Source organism: Vigna umbellata, chromosome 1 (genome assembly GCF_029865625.1).
Source record: "Vigna umbellata cultivar VRB3 chromosome 1, Vumbellata_1.0, whole genome shotgun sequence".
NCBI lineage: Eukaryota > Viridiplantae > Streptophyta > Magnoliopsida > Fabales > Fabaceae > Vigna > Vigna umbellata.
The window spans coordinates 77,709,162-77,722,954 of NC_142165.1; the positions used below are offsets into that span (position 1 = coordinate 77,709,162).

General features: G+C 33.6%; 1 long non-coding RNA gene across 1 annotated transcript; it reads right to left on the reverse strand.

Annotated features, from left to right (window-relative positions):
- Nucleotides 1–10,917: 10,917 nt before the first annotated feature.
- On the reverse strand, nucleotides 10,918–13,473 carry LOC148206457 (uncharacterized). Its single transcript, XR_015786085.1, has 4 exons — nucleotides 13,025–13,473; nucleotides 12,339–12,452; nucleotides 11,312–11,359; nucleotides 10,918–11,221 (listed from the first exon to the last, which is right to left on the reverse strand). It is a non-coding gene; the product is annotated as an uncharacterized LOC148206457 (long non-coding RNA).
- Between the last annotated feature and the right edge of the window lie 320 nt (nucleotides 13,474–13,793).

Here is a 13,793-nt window from a genome sequence, read left to right on the forward strand (position 1 = left end):
TGCTTGATCTTCCATATCCATTGTGGAATCATAAACATTTTCAGTTGGAGAGACAGTTGGAAAGTCTGTTAATTCGCCGTGCCATATCCATGTTGTATAACTTCGTATGAAACCATCACAGATAAGATGTTCCCTAATATCAGTTGCGTTTAACTTCCTCCCATTCAAACAGTTCACACAGGGACATCTGAACTTGACTTCATCATCACCACTTGTACTCACATTACGTTGCGCAAACTCTATAAAGTCTTCTACCCCTCTCTCGTACTCAGTGCTGATGCGTGGTAAATTAATCCACCCTCTATCCGTACGCATGTTTACTGAAATTGTTTACACAATTTCAATAATCTACAATCATCACTTTGATCGTGTTTGTATTCAAGGTGTGACCCTATCCCATTCAAGAAGATTCACTTTTTTTAGTTTATTAAACATATCAATTTTGAACAACATATCTTAATCTTCACGAAATTTTGCCAGCATTTCGCATTGGTCTTCAGGTTACACGAAATGAAAGTGATTATAAATCACAATCAAATATGCACCCGAAGATCAATACAAAACACAACGACAAATTTTCCTGAAATTTAAGACATGTATATTAAAATTGATATGTCATAATAAACTATGAAAAAGTTATTACTCTTCTTAAACTGTCCAACCGGACAATTCAAGATTCAATACATGTAAATTATTATTACCATCTCCTCTATTTTCATTTCTAAAAAATATGTTTGTTAAAAAAATATGGAGATAGTAAATAATTTTGGTATTGAATCTTAAACGGGAAACTAAGGCTAATTCACATTAACAAACAACGTATTCAAACATATCATAAGATTTCAAAAATATATATCCTTATTTTTAAAACTACATCAAATCCTAATTATCTGCACAAAAATATATATCCTGATTTCAACAATACAATTTACTAATCAAATCCTAATTAATTGCAGGAAAATCAATTCTATATCAATACCACAAAATACACCACAAAATACACAAGCCATGAAGATGGAGAAAATTTTAGGATGAATTACTTGGGAGCGTAGCAGCGAGAATGAAAGCCGATATTGAAATGGAAGCACCGGCACGGCGACGGACAACAGCGGCAGACGCAACACCACCAACAACCGCGACGGAGATGGAAGCAAAGCGGAGGAAACCGCGACACCACCAACAACCGCGACGGAGGAAACCAAAGCACACACGAGAGGACACCTTCCGATGAACGGTGGTCACGCGCGGAGAGGAAGGACGACGACGATGAACGGTCACCGACAGAAGACGATGAACGGTCACCGGCAACACTGTTTTGGTTCTGAGTTTCGTTTTCTCTGTAGCGGTGAAGAAGACGACGAAGGCGGAGAAATTTAAATAGCTTACTACCTCGGTTCGTTGAATAACCGAGGCATAAAACGCTTACCACCTCGGTTTAGAGTAACCCGGTGCCTAAAGAGAAGGCCAAACGTCTGCCACGTCAGAGGATGGCAGAGGCATTTGCAGGGTCTGAGCATGCTTACTACCTCGGTTCGCCACTTAACCGAGGCATAAACGCTTTACCACTTCGGTTTAGATTAACCCGCTGCCTAAAGGGAAGGCGAAACGTCTGCAACGTCAGAGGATGGCAGGGTCTGAGCACTCTTACTGCCTCGGTTCACTTCAGAACGGAGTTAGTACATCTTAACTGCCTCGGTTCTCTTCAGAACCGAGTTAGTAGCCTTGTGTGGCAGGTGGTGAAAGGATGGGTGGCAGGTTGAAGCAGACATATATGCCTCGGTTGTTTCAGAACCGAGTTCGAAGTTCCGCTTTACGCTTCGGTTCTGGTTTGAACCGAGTTAGTAGCGCGTGGCAGGTGTTGGTAGGTCAGGTGGCAGGTCAGGTGGCATGTCAGTGGCAGGTCATATGCCTCGGTTCTGCTTAGAACCGATTTCGTATGTTGCTTTTGGCTTCGGTTACTGGGACAATCGAGGCATATAGTGGAGCTTTATTTACGATTATGCCACCGCGTTTGTATACGCTTCGGGTGTGGCTTAACCGAGGCGTATGGGGCGCTTTCAAATCCCTCTTTTGTACTAGTGAGTTGGATTAATTCCTTTGATACAATAATAGTTATTCCTTTGATACCAATCTTTTGTTTCACTTTTCAAATTATACGAACTTTTCCAATTTTTCTACTCTTACAATAATTCTATAACTGTTTATAATACACAATAATTCTCTTTAATTATTCAGAAACGAGCATATTATAACATCGAAAAAATATTTAAAATGTTGTATAATTATACGAAGTTTCTAAAATGATTAATGTATTTAACTAAAAAATTATACTTACAGTTTAATTATATTTTGAATACAATTGTTTGTTCTTATTTTGAATAGGATTTCATAAATAATATACATGAGTTATATTGTAAACAACTTACAAATACTTTTACTCAGCCCCTTGTTAGAAATGAATATTATTACATTCACATCTCCTCTTTTATCAACAAATAGATTTTATTTTTATCTAACCAAATATAAAAATATTACATTTTACCTTATTTTTTAATTTTTCGTGAAAATCAATTTTATAGTTTAACTATCTTTTTACGTTAAGAGGTTTAAAGATTATATTCTTGTTTCTTACTATTTAAATATTAAATTTGTTTTATGGTGAACATTTTTATTCTACAAATACATGGATAATACATCACAAATCATTATTTTTTTTCTATAGAAAGGTGTAATAATTTGTATAAAAGAATATTTTGTTCGGAACTAAATGGTTAAAATATATTCTCCGCATTTCCTCCTATTTATAATATAAAAATATTTTTTTTAATATAAAGATATTATAAAGTGAAATCAATCAATTTGTCTAGAATTTTTGGTATACATTGTTTATAATAAAGTTATATGTATTATAATTCAATGTCAATTCCTTATCTTTATATTTTGTTGTTGTGATTTTCATCTATAATTATTGTATATATATGTTATGCATGTTTATATATAAGAGAGTAGACATTTCATAGGTAGTAGTGAGGATTGACAACAAACTTATGAAGTTGTAAATAAGAATAGACATGTATATATATATATATATATGTATATATATATTTATATGCTCATGTATTCCATATTGCCTCCTTGTTAATAAGAAATGTTCTTATTAAAAAAAAATATTTGAAATTTTAAAGGATTGTGAATATGTAGCATATAAATTTACATTTTTGTACCGAATATTATTATTTAGTAATGACATCATTTCGGTCATTACAAAATGTCTTTGATTTGCTCACAAAATTTGCATCTTCTAAAGTAAACCATATGCTCTAATTTTGAAGATGTGATGATCATCCCTATCAATTGCTTTCATCCTTAAGCAAGTTCTTTTTTGTCACCAATTGTACTCCTCTAGAGTCATCCTAATATATCGTTGAAAATTTTCATATTAGCAAACCAATGTCTTGTTTGTATTTAGAACAACTTTCCATCAAGGAATTCTTTAATAATCTATTTTTCCTAATTTGTTACCTCTATATTTATGAGTCTTGATAGGTGGTCTATTACATGATTCTCACAACCTTTCTTATCTTTAATTACTAAATAAAATTCTTGCAATAGTAGAATTCATGTCAGAATAACATATCCTAACCTTTCTTTACCTCCATCATCCGTTTTGTTTTTTTGTTTCTCTTATATTTTCTGTTTCTCCTTTTCTTTCTCCCTATATATGTATCTTCTTCTTTGTATGCAACAACAATATTCACATAATACACATAGTTCTTTTCTCGTTCCTTTGTTTCCCTTCTTATTCTTTTTCCTATTCATACCCACTACTCTTTGTTTCTTCATCATGTACAAGAACATGTATGTTTGTAGGTTTGCTTGTGAATGCAATACAGTAACCACCTCCATCGCAACTTTTCTATGATGGTATCAGAGCTCTTCTTTTGGTGACCTCTATTGCACCACTTCTGATCACTTTTTCCTTTCTTTTGTTTTCTTATAAATATTTCCCTTTTTCTTGCATTATGACTGATGAATGATAACGGTTGATTTTACCGTTATCTGTGATGTAATTTTGATACTAAATCAATTCTCTTTAATTGTGAAGCTTGTTTAAACTCTTTTTTTAGTTGAATTTTATGAATGAGTTAGTTGAAGTTATACTTAATGATTTTATCACTAATTCCCTCAATTTTGTAGGTTATTAGTACGTTTTGGAAGAAGAGCAAAGTATCAAGGAATTGGAACCTAGAAAGGACAGCAAAAGCACTAGAAAAGAAGGCTGCAGAAAGCTCAAGGACGCCTGGTTGCCCTTTTCTTGGGCCATGGGCGCTGGTTGCCCTCCTTAGGGGCCCTCAACACTAGTTGCCACGCAATCACGCCGTGTTGCCCTCTTCAGGGGCCCTCAGCGCTAGTGGTCACGTAAGCACGCCTACTTGCCCTCTTCTAGGGCGCTCAACGGAGAAATTCACGCAACGACGCCTGGTTTCCCTTCTCTGGGACGCTAAGCGCCAGTCAGCTACACCACAAGATGCCTGGTTGCCCTCAGCCAAGGCACTGAGCGCCACTCTTCGCACAGTTTTTCCTGCTTTCCCCTGGTTAGGGTGCTAAGTGTTGGCAACATTGGCCCATATGGAATTTTGGATCTATTTAAATGTCTCTACACATTAGGGTTCGTATCTTTTGACAGTTGAAGCACAAAAACCCTATTTTTCGACCCTTTGGAGGTAGATTGGGCATGCGGGAGCTTTCCTTTTCTCTTTCTAGGGTTTCCATCTCATTTTGATTCTTCCATTGTAAGCCAAGGTTCTCCATGACAATGAAGAGCTAAATTCATTTGTTGTTGGGGAAGATGTAACCTCTAAACTTCATGTATTTGAATATGTTTTGAATATTTTTATGCTTCTTTCATTGAATGTTAGTGATTTTCTCATATTCTTAATGCTTGTTATGTTTTTGGCCATTCATAGCTTGATGATTGGATTTCTTTGTTATTGGGAAATACTTAGGAGCCATGATCTGGAGGATTTCACCTAAAGGAAATATTATCTAGGGATAGAAATAGGATGTTTAGTTGTCTTAAGCTTCTTTTCTTAATGTAGAATTGGTTATTAGGGTTTCAAGGGATTGTTGTCTAATAATCAAGGCTAGGCTTTTTACGCCAAGGGATTGGGTTCTAAGTAATTTTGTAAGTGACATTAGCATTCCAATGAAGAAGAGGAGTTCTAATATGCATGAAAGTGAAGTAGGTGAAATCTAACCCCAAGAACATCATCATCTCATATCATCTCAATATCATTCATTCATTCATTCTTGTTTTAGCTACAAAAGATCAAATTTACATTCAAGTTATTATGTTTACTTTTATTGCATTTTAATTTCAATAATTGGAATCAGTTTAGTCTTTTAATTAGTTAAGGTATTATACGATTGTTTAGTGACACGAGTTTCATGGGAAACGATACTTGGTCTTACCATTTATATTACTTGATACGATTTGGTACACTTGCCAATGAGATAACAAGTTTTTGGCGTCGTTGCTAGGAACTCATGGTAACACTATACTTTTGTGTGATTCTTAACTAGTTTAGACTTTATTTTTTTTTACTGTTTTTAATTTTTGTTTTTATATTCTTTTGGGGCTAATTGGGTGCTCTAGTGTGGTGTTCTTTAGTGTATGTAGGAAAAAATTCATACTAGGAGCACAAGATCATCTGAACCTCTTCTTATAAGTCTGGAAGTAGAAAATAGTAGAAGAAGAAGGCATAAAAGGATTTCTAGAGAACTTTTTCCCCCTCCTGAGATTCTTGAACAACCTTTTACTCAAGTAACTGATCAGGAAATAGAAGACATGACAGATAATCAAAATGGTAGCGGCAGAGGTATTGGTCGAGTAAGAGGCACTTTGGAGGATTATTCAACATTCATTGGACCTCTCCACTTCAATAGCATTGCTAGGCCGCAGGTTAATGCCGCAAACATGGAGATGAAACCTGCCATCATCCATTTGGTGCAAAGCAATCAATTCAATGGCCTAGCTCATGAGAATCCGTATGAACATCTGATCACCTTCATAGAGATTTGCAATACCGTGAAGATTCATGATGTACCAGATGAGGTCATCAGCCTCAGTTTGTTTCCTTTCTCTCTGGGTGGCAATACCAAGATGTGGCTAAATTCATTCCCAGAAAATAGCTTCATTGTGTGGGAAGATGTGGTAGCCAAGTTTTTGAACAAGTACTTCCCTCAGTCCAAGAAAAACAAAGGGAAGTAGGAAATATCTTCTTTCCAGCAGGGCATGGATGAGACTTTAGGCCAAGCATGGGATAGATTCAAAGGCCTATTGCGGAAGACTCCTACTCATGGATTTGATGAACCTCCAGTGATCATTCTATTTCTTGAAGGACTCAAATCCCAGACTAAATCGATGTTGGATGCCTCAACTGGAGGTAACATTAGATGGAAGACTCCAGATGAAGCTCATGAGTTGATAGAGAATATGGCTTCAAATGATAATGAGACACAAAATGAAAGAGCTCAGCTCCAACAAAAAGGAGTTCTTCAACTACAATCTCAAGATGCTCTATTACTCAGAATAAGATAATGACTCAGCAACTTGAAGCCTTAATGAATGAATAAACTCTCCAGCTACCTAAAGAACTTCAAAATGTCTCTCAAGCTCAACATCAGGGTTGTAAGCTATGTGGCGAAGATCATGCAAATGGTTAGTGTGTCATTCATGCCAATGCTCAAGAAGAAGTGCATTATATGGGTAATCAGGGCTGCCAAGGTAAACATAACCATGGGTGGAAACCTCACCTAAGCATGGGTCAAGGGCAAGTTGGGCCATTTAATAGACCATCACATCAACAATATCAACCACAGTCCTCCTTATCTGATAGGACCGCAAAGCTAGAGGACACACTTCAACAATTCATGCAAGTGTCCATCTCTAATCATAAAAGCACAGAAGCTGCCATTAGAAATTTAGAGATACAGGTTCGTCAACTAGCTAAGAAGTTGAAGGAAAAGTCTGAGAAGAATTTTGGGGCTAATACTGAAGTTAACCCTAAAGAGGAATGTAATGCCATTATGCTTATAAGTGGCGAGATGTTAGCTGAGAGAGAAATTGAGAGAAAAGAGAAGAAAGTTTGTGAGAAGGAAAAGATGAGTGGAGAGAAAAATGAAGAGAGAAAAGAAGAGGCTGAGAAAAAGAAAGAAGGTGAGAATGATGAGGGGGAGAAAAAGAAAGAAGAAGAGGATGAGAGAAAAAAAGGAAAAACAATTGAGAAACCCCTTCCTTACCTAAAAATTTATTCAAGGAAGGAAAAGAAAAGTAATTTGGGCGTTTCATGGACATCTTCAAGAAATTGGAGATTACTATGCCCTTGACTGAAGCATTGCAACAAATCCCTGCTTATGCAAAATACTTAAAGCAGTTCCTCAGTAAAAAGAAAAATTATTTAGATGAGGGGACAATTGAAGTACAAGGTAATTGTAGTGCCATTATGCAGAAGATTTTTCCTCCTAAATTCAAAGATCCGGGAAGTTTCACTATCCCTTGCACCACTGGGAATCATGATATGGGAAAATGTTAACACTCAGCAAGTGTACCGAATCATATCAAGTAATAATAAAATGGTAAGACCAAGTATCGTTTCCTAAAGGACTCACGGCCTAGACAGTTATGTGATTACTCAACTAATTAAGACTCTAAAGAACAAATTTTGGAGTTTTTGAATGCAAATGCAATAAAATAAACATGAATGCAATTTGATCAATTGAGGCTAAACACAAGAATGAATGGATGAAGTTGATGATATTGTTGTTGGGTTTAGATTTCACCTAATTTACTCTCATGCATATATGAATTCATCTTCTTCATTAATGTTAATGCCACTTTCTAATTTACCTTAAACCTGATGTCTCGGTGAAGAAAGCATACTCCTAATTACTAGTTCATAATGTCTTGTCTCCCTAGCAATTAATCATGCATTACATTCGCACATTAATCATGCATTACATTCGCACAGAAGCTTAAAAGCAACCGATCATCCTATTCCTATGTCTAGGTAATATTGCTTCCAGGAGAATTTCCCTAGTTCTAGATTTCCCTGTATGTTTCCATATCGACAAAATCAAAGATCATGCAATTGAATGAGTTAAACAAAGCATGCATAGAGTATAGAGGAAAAACCCTAACAATTAATGAAGTAAAGCATATATAATCAAGAATCAATTCAATACATGAGAGTTTAAGTAGTTACATCTTTCCCAACAACAAATAAGGTTTAGTTCCCCATTATCATGGAGAAACTAGATGAACAATGGAATGAAAGAATGGAAGAGATAGAAAAACCCTAGAAAGAGAAGAGGAGAGCTGTCACATCCCCAAACACTACAAGAAAAAATAGAATTAAATACAGCCAAAATCCGTATATAAGGTCCAAAATCCGTATATAACACTTGGTTACATACGACTTATATACAGACAAAAATCCGTATATAAAACTGTCGTAGATAAATTATATACCAATATATCCGTATATAACTTATATACGGATTTTTCCATATATAATTTACGTACGGAAAAATCCGTATGTAATTTACATACGAAAAAATCCGTATGTAAAATCCGTATATAATTACATACGAAAAATTCGTATATAAATTCGTATGTAACATTTTTTACAGAAAAAAAAATTATTCAGCACTTACACATACATTAATCACAAACTTGTAATATACATATAACTAGTAATCACAATAACTTTTTTTCAACACCATATCAAACATTTCACATTTAAAAGAGATATATATTACATAAAAATCATTATCAAAATAAGTTTACAAAATGTCTAATATATTCATAAATAGATTGTATTGCTCCTAAGATGCAAAACAATATAAATTTTACAATTCATAAGATGTCAAACAACATAGAATGACAGGTGTAAAGTTTCCTAATATGCAATCAATAAATTTTACAATTCATAAGATGTCAAACAACATAGAATGACAAGTCTAGAGTTTCCTAATAATCAATCACTAAGGATTTTCTTCATTTGGGCGTTGATCTTGTTGCACTCCATCACCATGATAACAACTTCACCACATATTGCTTTTTCCCTTCTCCTTATTAGATTGTGCTGAGAGTGGAGGAGGTGGGTCAGAACCACTAGATGCCATGTCCTGACAAAAATAAATGCAATTGGATGGTCATACATAAAGTTGACAAACTCTATTAAACAATTAAGATGGTCAAAACATTGAAGAACATTAAGATGAATTTAAAAAAACTGATAACATTATAAAAGGTTTTTTACATTGTGTTAGGATAAGAAGAATGAAACCAAGATTAATGCACAGTAACCTAATCTACTAGAATGTGATTTAAATGTTGTTGGAGGCCCTTCTATACAATAGTATGTAAATAAATACAATTGCAATCTGCACAAAGGTATTTTGATTACTTGGTGGTATGAGTCCTTTGTTTAGGTATCAGTTTGCATGTTAAGAGGGAGTGGGACATGATAGGAAATGTAGGAGGGAAATAGAAAGGTATTATAAAATATAAAAGGTTAAATATAAACCATGTAAAAAATTTCTAATTAAAACATCTCTCAACCAAACTCTTCATCTTTAAATCTTATATATCTTTTACATTGAAATAAAAGTTGTAAAATAATTTTAAAGATTAAGGGAATAGATAGAACTTGTAAAATTAAAATTAAAATTTGATATAGTGAATGTGAATTAGAAATGAACTTAACACATGGTTTGGATTGAGCATGATAAAAGAAAAAAAATAAGATTAATGTATCAAAAGTTTAATGAGTGTGACTTTTCATTTTCTAAATTTTAAAGAGCCAAGTGAGTATAACTTTTCATTTTTCTAAATTTTAATAAGTTTTGGAAGTTTAATTACCTGTCGCAAGATCCAAATAGGGTTAACATTGACGAGATACTCCTAATATTTTGAGAAAATAGGTTAGAAAACTTTCTATTTCCCTCCTATATGTTTCCTATCATAATGGGTAAGGCAATTTTTGACAGTATGTAAGGCAATTTTTGACTTAGTACAACATATCAATTTAATGCCATTATCTACTATGTTAAAAAGGATTAGAGAATTGGAGTTTCATCCAACAATAATAACATTGTAGTTATTATTGGAGAATGCAATTAGACTTTATGATCATTATATATATATATATATATATATATATATATATATATATATATATATATATAAACCAAGAATATAGATTGAGCTCTCGAATTCCCAATTTGAAGTATGCAAGCTCCAACTTATTACAAACAGACTATACTAAACCTGATTTAGAAGACAAAAAATGTAGTAGGATTATAAATTGTGTGGTCAAATCATGGATTTGGTAACAAGATTAGAAGTTGCATGTGAGTAAGATGTTCTAAACTAAACAATAAATGACATAAACATATTTGCATTGTTCCAAACAGGTTCATAACTAATAAGTGGTTATAATAAAAAAAAACTTAACAGGACCATTAATGCAAACAGAGAATCCAAATATCAGATGATTCATGCACTTGCAATATTTAAAAGCAACCAGAAAAGGCATAAATTAAATTTAAAGTAATCTTCAAAAGCTTTATTCTTGAAATTTTTCACAACTTACAAGAGAATATGGTCTTAGAAATCAGGATGAGGTATATGGTATCTAACACATAATTTTGTTGAAACTTTCCTATCTGGCCTTCCTAGCTCTACTGCATAAGATGGTCCTCCTGCTTGAAACCAACTGAATGTTCATTTTCTGTTCAGCTAATTGTACAAGGAATAAAATGTCAAACATTATTTTCCACATAACCAAAAAAGAACTATTAAGACAAATCAAAGAAAATATCATACTCTATGGATTATGCAGGGATCCTAATCTTCCTAAAATACCTGTCTAATTCAATCCCAAAAGTAACAATAATTGCCCTCTTAAATCTCCCGTTCTTCCTTTATACAATGTAATAAACTCTTCTTGCTATGTCTCTGGTGACCTTTATATAGTATTGTTACTTATTGTATAGACAAATGCTATACTAGGATTGAACTTACTTTACAACCGATACAATTTATGAATTTTGATTAGAAGTTGTATTGCAAAAGATATAGCTTATTATAATTACCAGAGTTATGGCATCCCTAGTTGTATTGCAACATATGATTGGTACAGGTTGTAGTGCTAACCTACAGTATAGCAATCCAATAGCATTCTTTCAATTTTATTAAAGAAAAAGGCTTCAAAATTACATTTAAAGCTTCATTATCAAAACTTACATGAAACTTTGATCTGTTTGTAGAAGTTCAAGTATTCCCCTGAAACACCTAATGGATAGTAGTAGATAGGCAGTTAGATACACTTATACTTGAAATGGACTAAAGAAAATAAGGCACAAATATCAAGTAAGGCTGAAAAAGGTAAACAACCTATAGATATTATGATAAAAATATAAGACTCAACTTATTGTAAACAATAAGTTATATTATTAACCAAAGAAAAAAATATTGTTAGTCAAAACACAATGATAACAATGACAGTAGATTATTATGAACTAACATCTATTTTTATGAACTAACATCTATTAAAAAAAAGTTGTTCTTCATGAGATTATTATGAACTAACATCTATTTTTATGTATTAACCAGGACTTTGTCACCTATGGTATATTTTATTAAGATATTATGTTTAACTTAAAATTTGAATTATGTTGTGAATTACATGAGATGTGTTATTTGATGGAGAATTAATTTGCGCATTTAAACTCTTTCAAAATGCCAAAAACCAATGCATTCTACCTCATAATACATTGGATTGGATTGAAATGAACTTTACAATTAAGGTGTAAAATCAACAGAAGATCAAATCACAAAAACTAATAAATTGGTGAAAGAAACAGGTTTAATGACAGGCTTAGAATTTTTTCGGAATGAGATTGTGGAAGTTACTATAATCGATGGCTGGGCAAATAATCCTACCATAATTCCTTGAAACAAATACCTCTTAATAAGTAAATAAATTAAGTTCAAATAAATCAAATAGAGAATTGAATTCTTCATGTTAACAAAACTGTCGAAGAAAGTGAATTATTTAATGCTATACAATACTACCTCAATCTCATGGAGAACAAATTAATATCCTTATCAAGTGTATCAAGAAGTATAAAAATAAATGTTACTTGGAGTAAGCCATCTAACACAGAGTACACGACTAACAGAGAAAATAATATGCAAGGAGTAAGCCTTATACCAACTAAGGAAACAAAACGTGAGGCTGGAGTTCTTAGTTCAAAATTAAGAGCCTTACTGTGTAGGGAATTTGGATGCACAGAGGCTGGTAGCCTACATCCAGGAGCTCATTTTCCCACATGGAGGCCTTTGAGTGTGCTTCCAAGTACTTCTCAAGCAAATTAAATGAAACCTACAGCAGAAAAATAAGTTGAAAGGATTAATAAGTTATTCTTGTGTTTATTGCTATATGTAATGATATCAAAAAGGTCCCTTGCTTACCCAGGATTTCAGTTACAGAACACTATGATAGAAATTGGTTCACCTAAAACTATTCTTAACCATCTATGTAATGATATCAAACAGCTAAGATTAATTTTCTCTTGATACCCCGTAAATGTCCATAATAGGAACATTCTCTTGCCATACCATGGCATGGTTTACTATCCATAAAGCCAAAGGCAAATCTCCAGCAACTTATGTTAACATAGTAAAGCTTAACTAACATAATTACTTTTACCATATAAATAAAATCTAAGCACCATTCCATACCTCCACTGTAGTTTAACTCCTGTTACCGTTCTTTTTCTTATTAGTCAGTTTCAATCACCACAAGTGTTATTTAAATAATTATTAATAAGTTTCTTTTTAATTTCTCAACCAGTAACAGCAGTATCATTGAAAGCCGGAATTATCCAAACAAAAAACAAAAACAAATTAAAAAGCCGAGAAACGACTATGAAGAAGATGAACACGCGAACTAACCTTTTGCAGTTTGGCTCTACTCTCGTGATCAATCTTCGATCTAGGAGCTTTGGAGGCTATTGTGGAAATCAAAACGCAAGCACGAAAAGTATCTGTTTTTTAGTGCAACAAAAGCTTTAAATCTTGGGCGATTAACAAGAGGAAATAAATGTAGAAAAAAGAAATTCGTGCAAAATAGCTTTGCGGGGAAGAAATAGAACCTTATCGCGCGAGGAATTGCATAAATCGAAAATGGATGAGAGAAAAAGAGGATTAGGGTTTTTGCAATTCAAAAATTTAGCTCAATCAGAATTAAACATTACTTACCAATTAACCACGGTACCAAGGCCGCACAATGATGGTTCGAATGACGGAAAATTAGGGTTTCAATGCGCGACCTACGAAAGCTCAACGAAAGAGAACCGAGGCTCCACTGAAGGGGAAGGAGGGCTCGACGAGAGAGAACCACGACCAAAACACTGATTTAGGAAGGGTTGAAGTGAAAGAGAAAGAAGAATAGGTTTGGTGGTGGGATTGAAGGAGGCTGAGTGGCTCGACCCTTTTTCCAAACAAGAAATGGTTGCAGCGCGAGTGAGGAAAAAAAGAAAGGGTTGACGACTTTTTCTATATGCATTCTAAAATAACTTAATTTTATTTATTTATTAATTAATTATAAATCCGTATATAAAATCCGTATATAACAAATCCATATATAATATCTGTATATAACGAATCCGTATATAATATCCGTATGTAACATTTTTATTATATATGGATTCAAATCCGTATA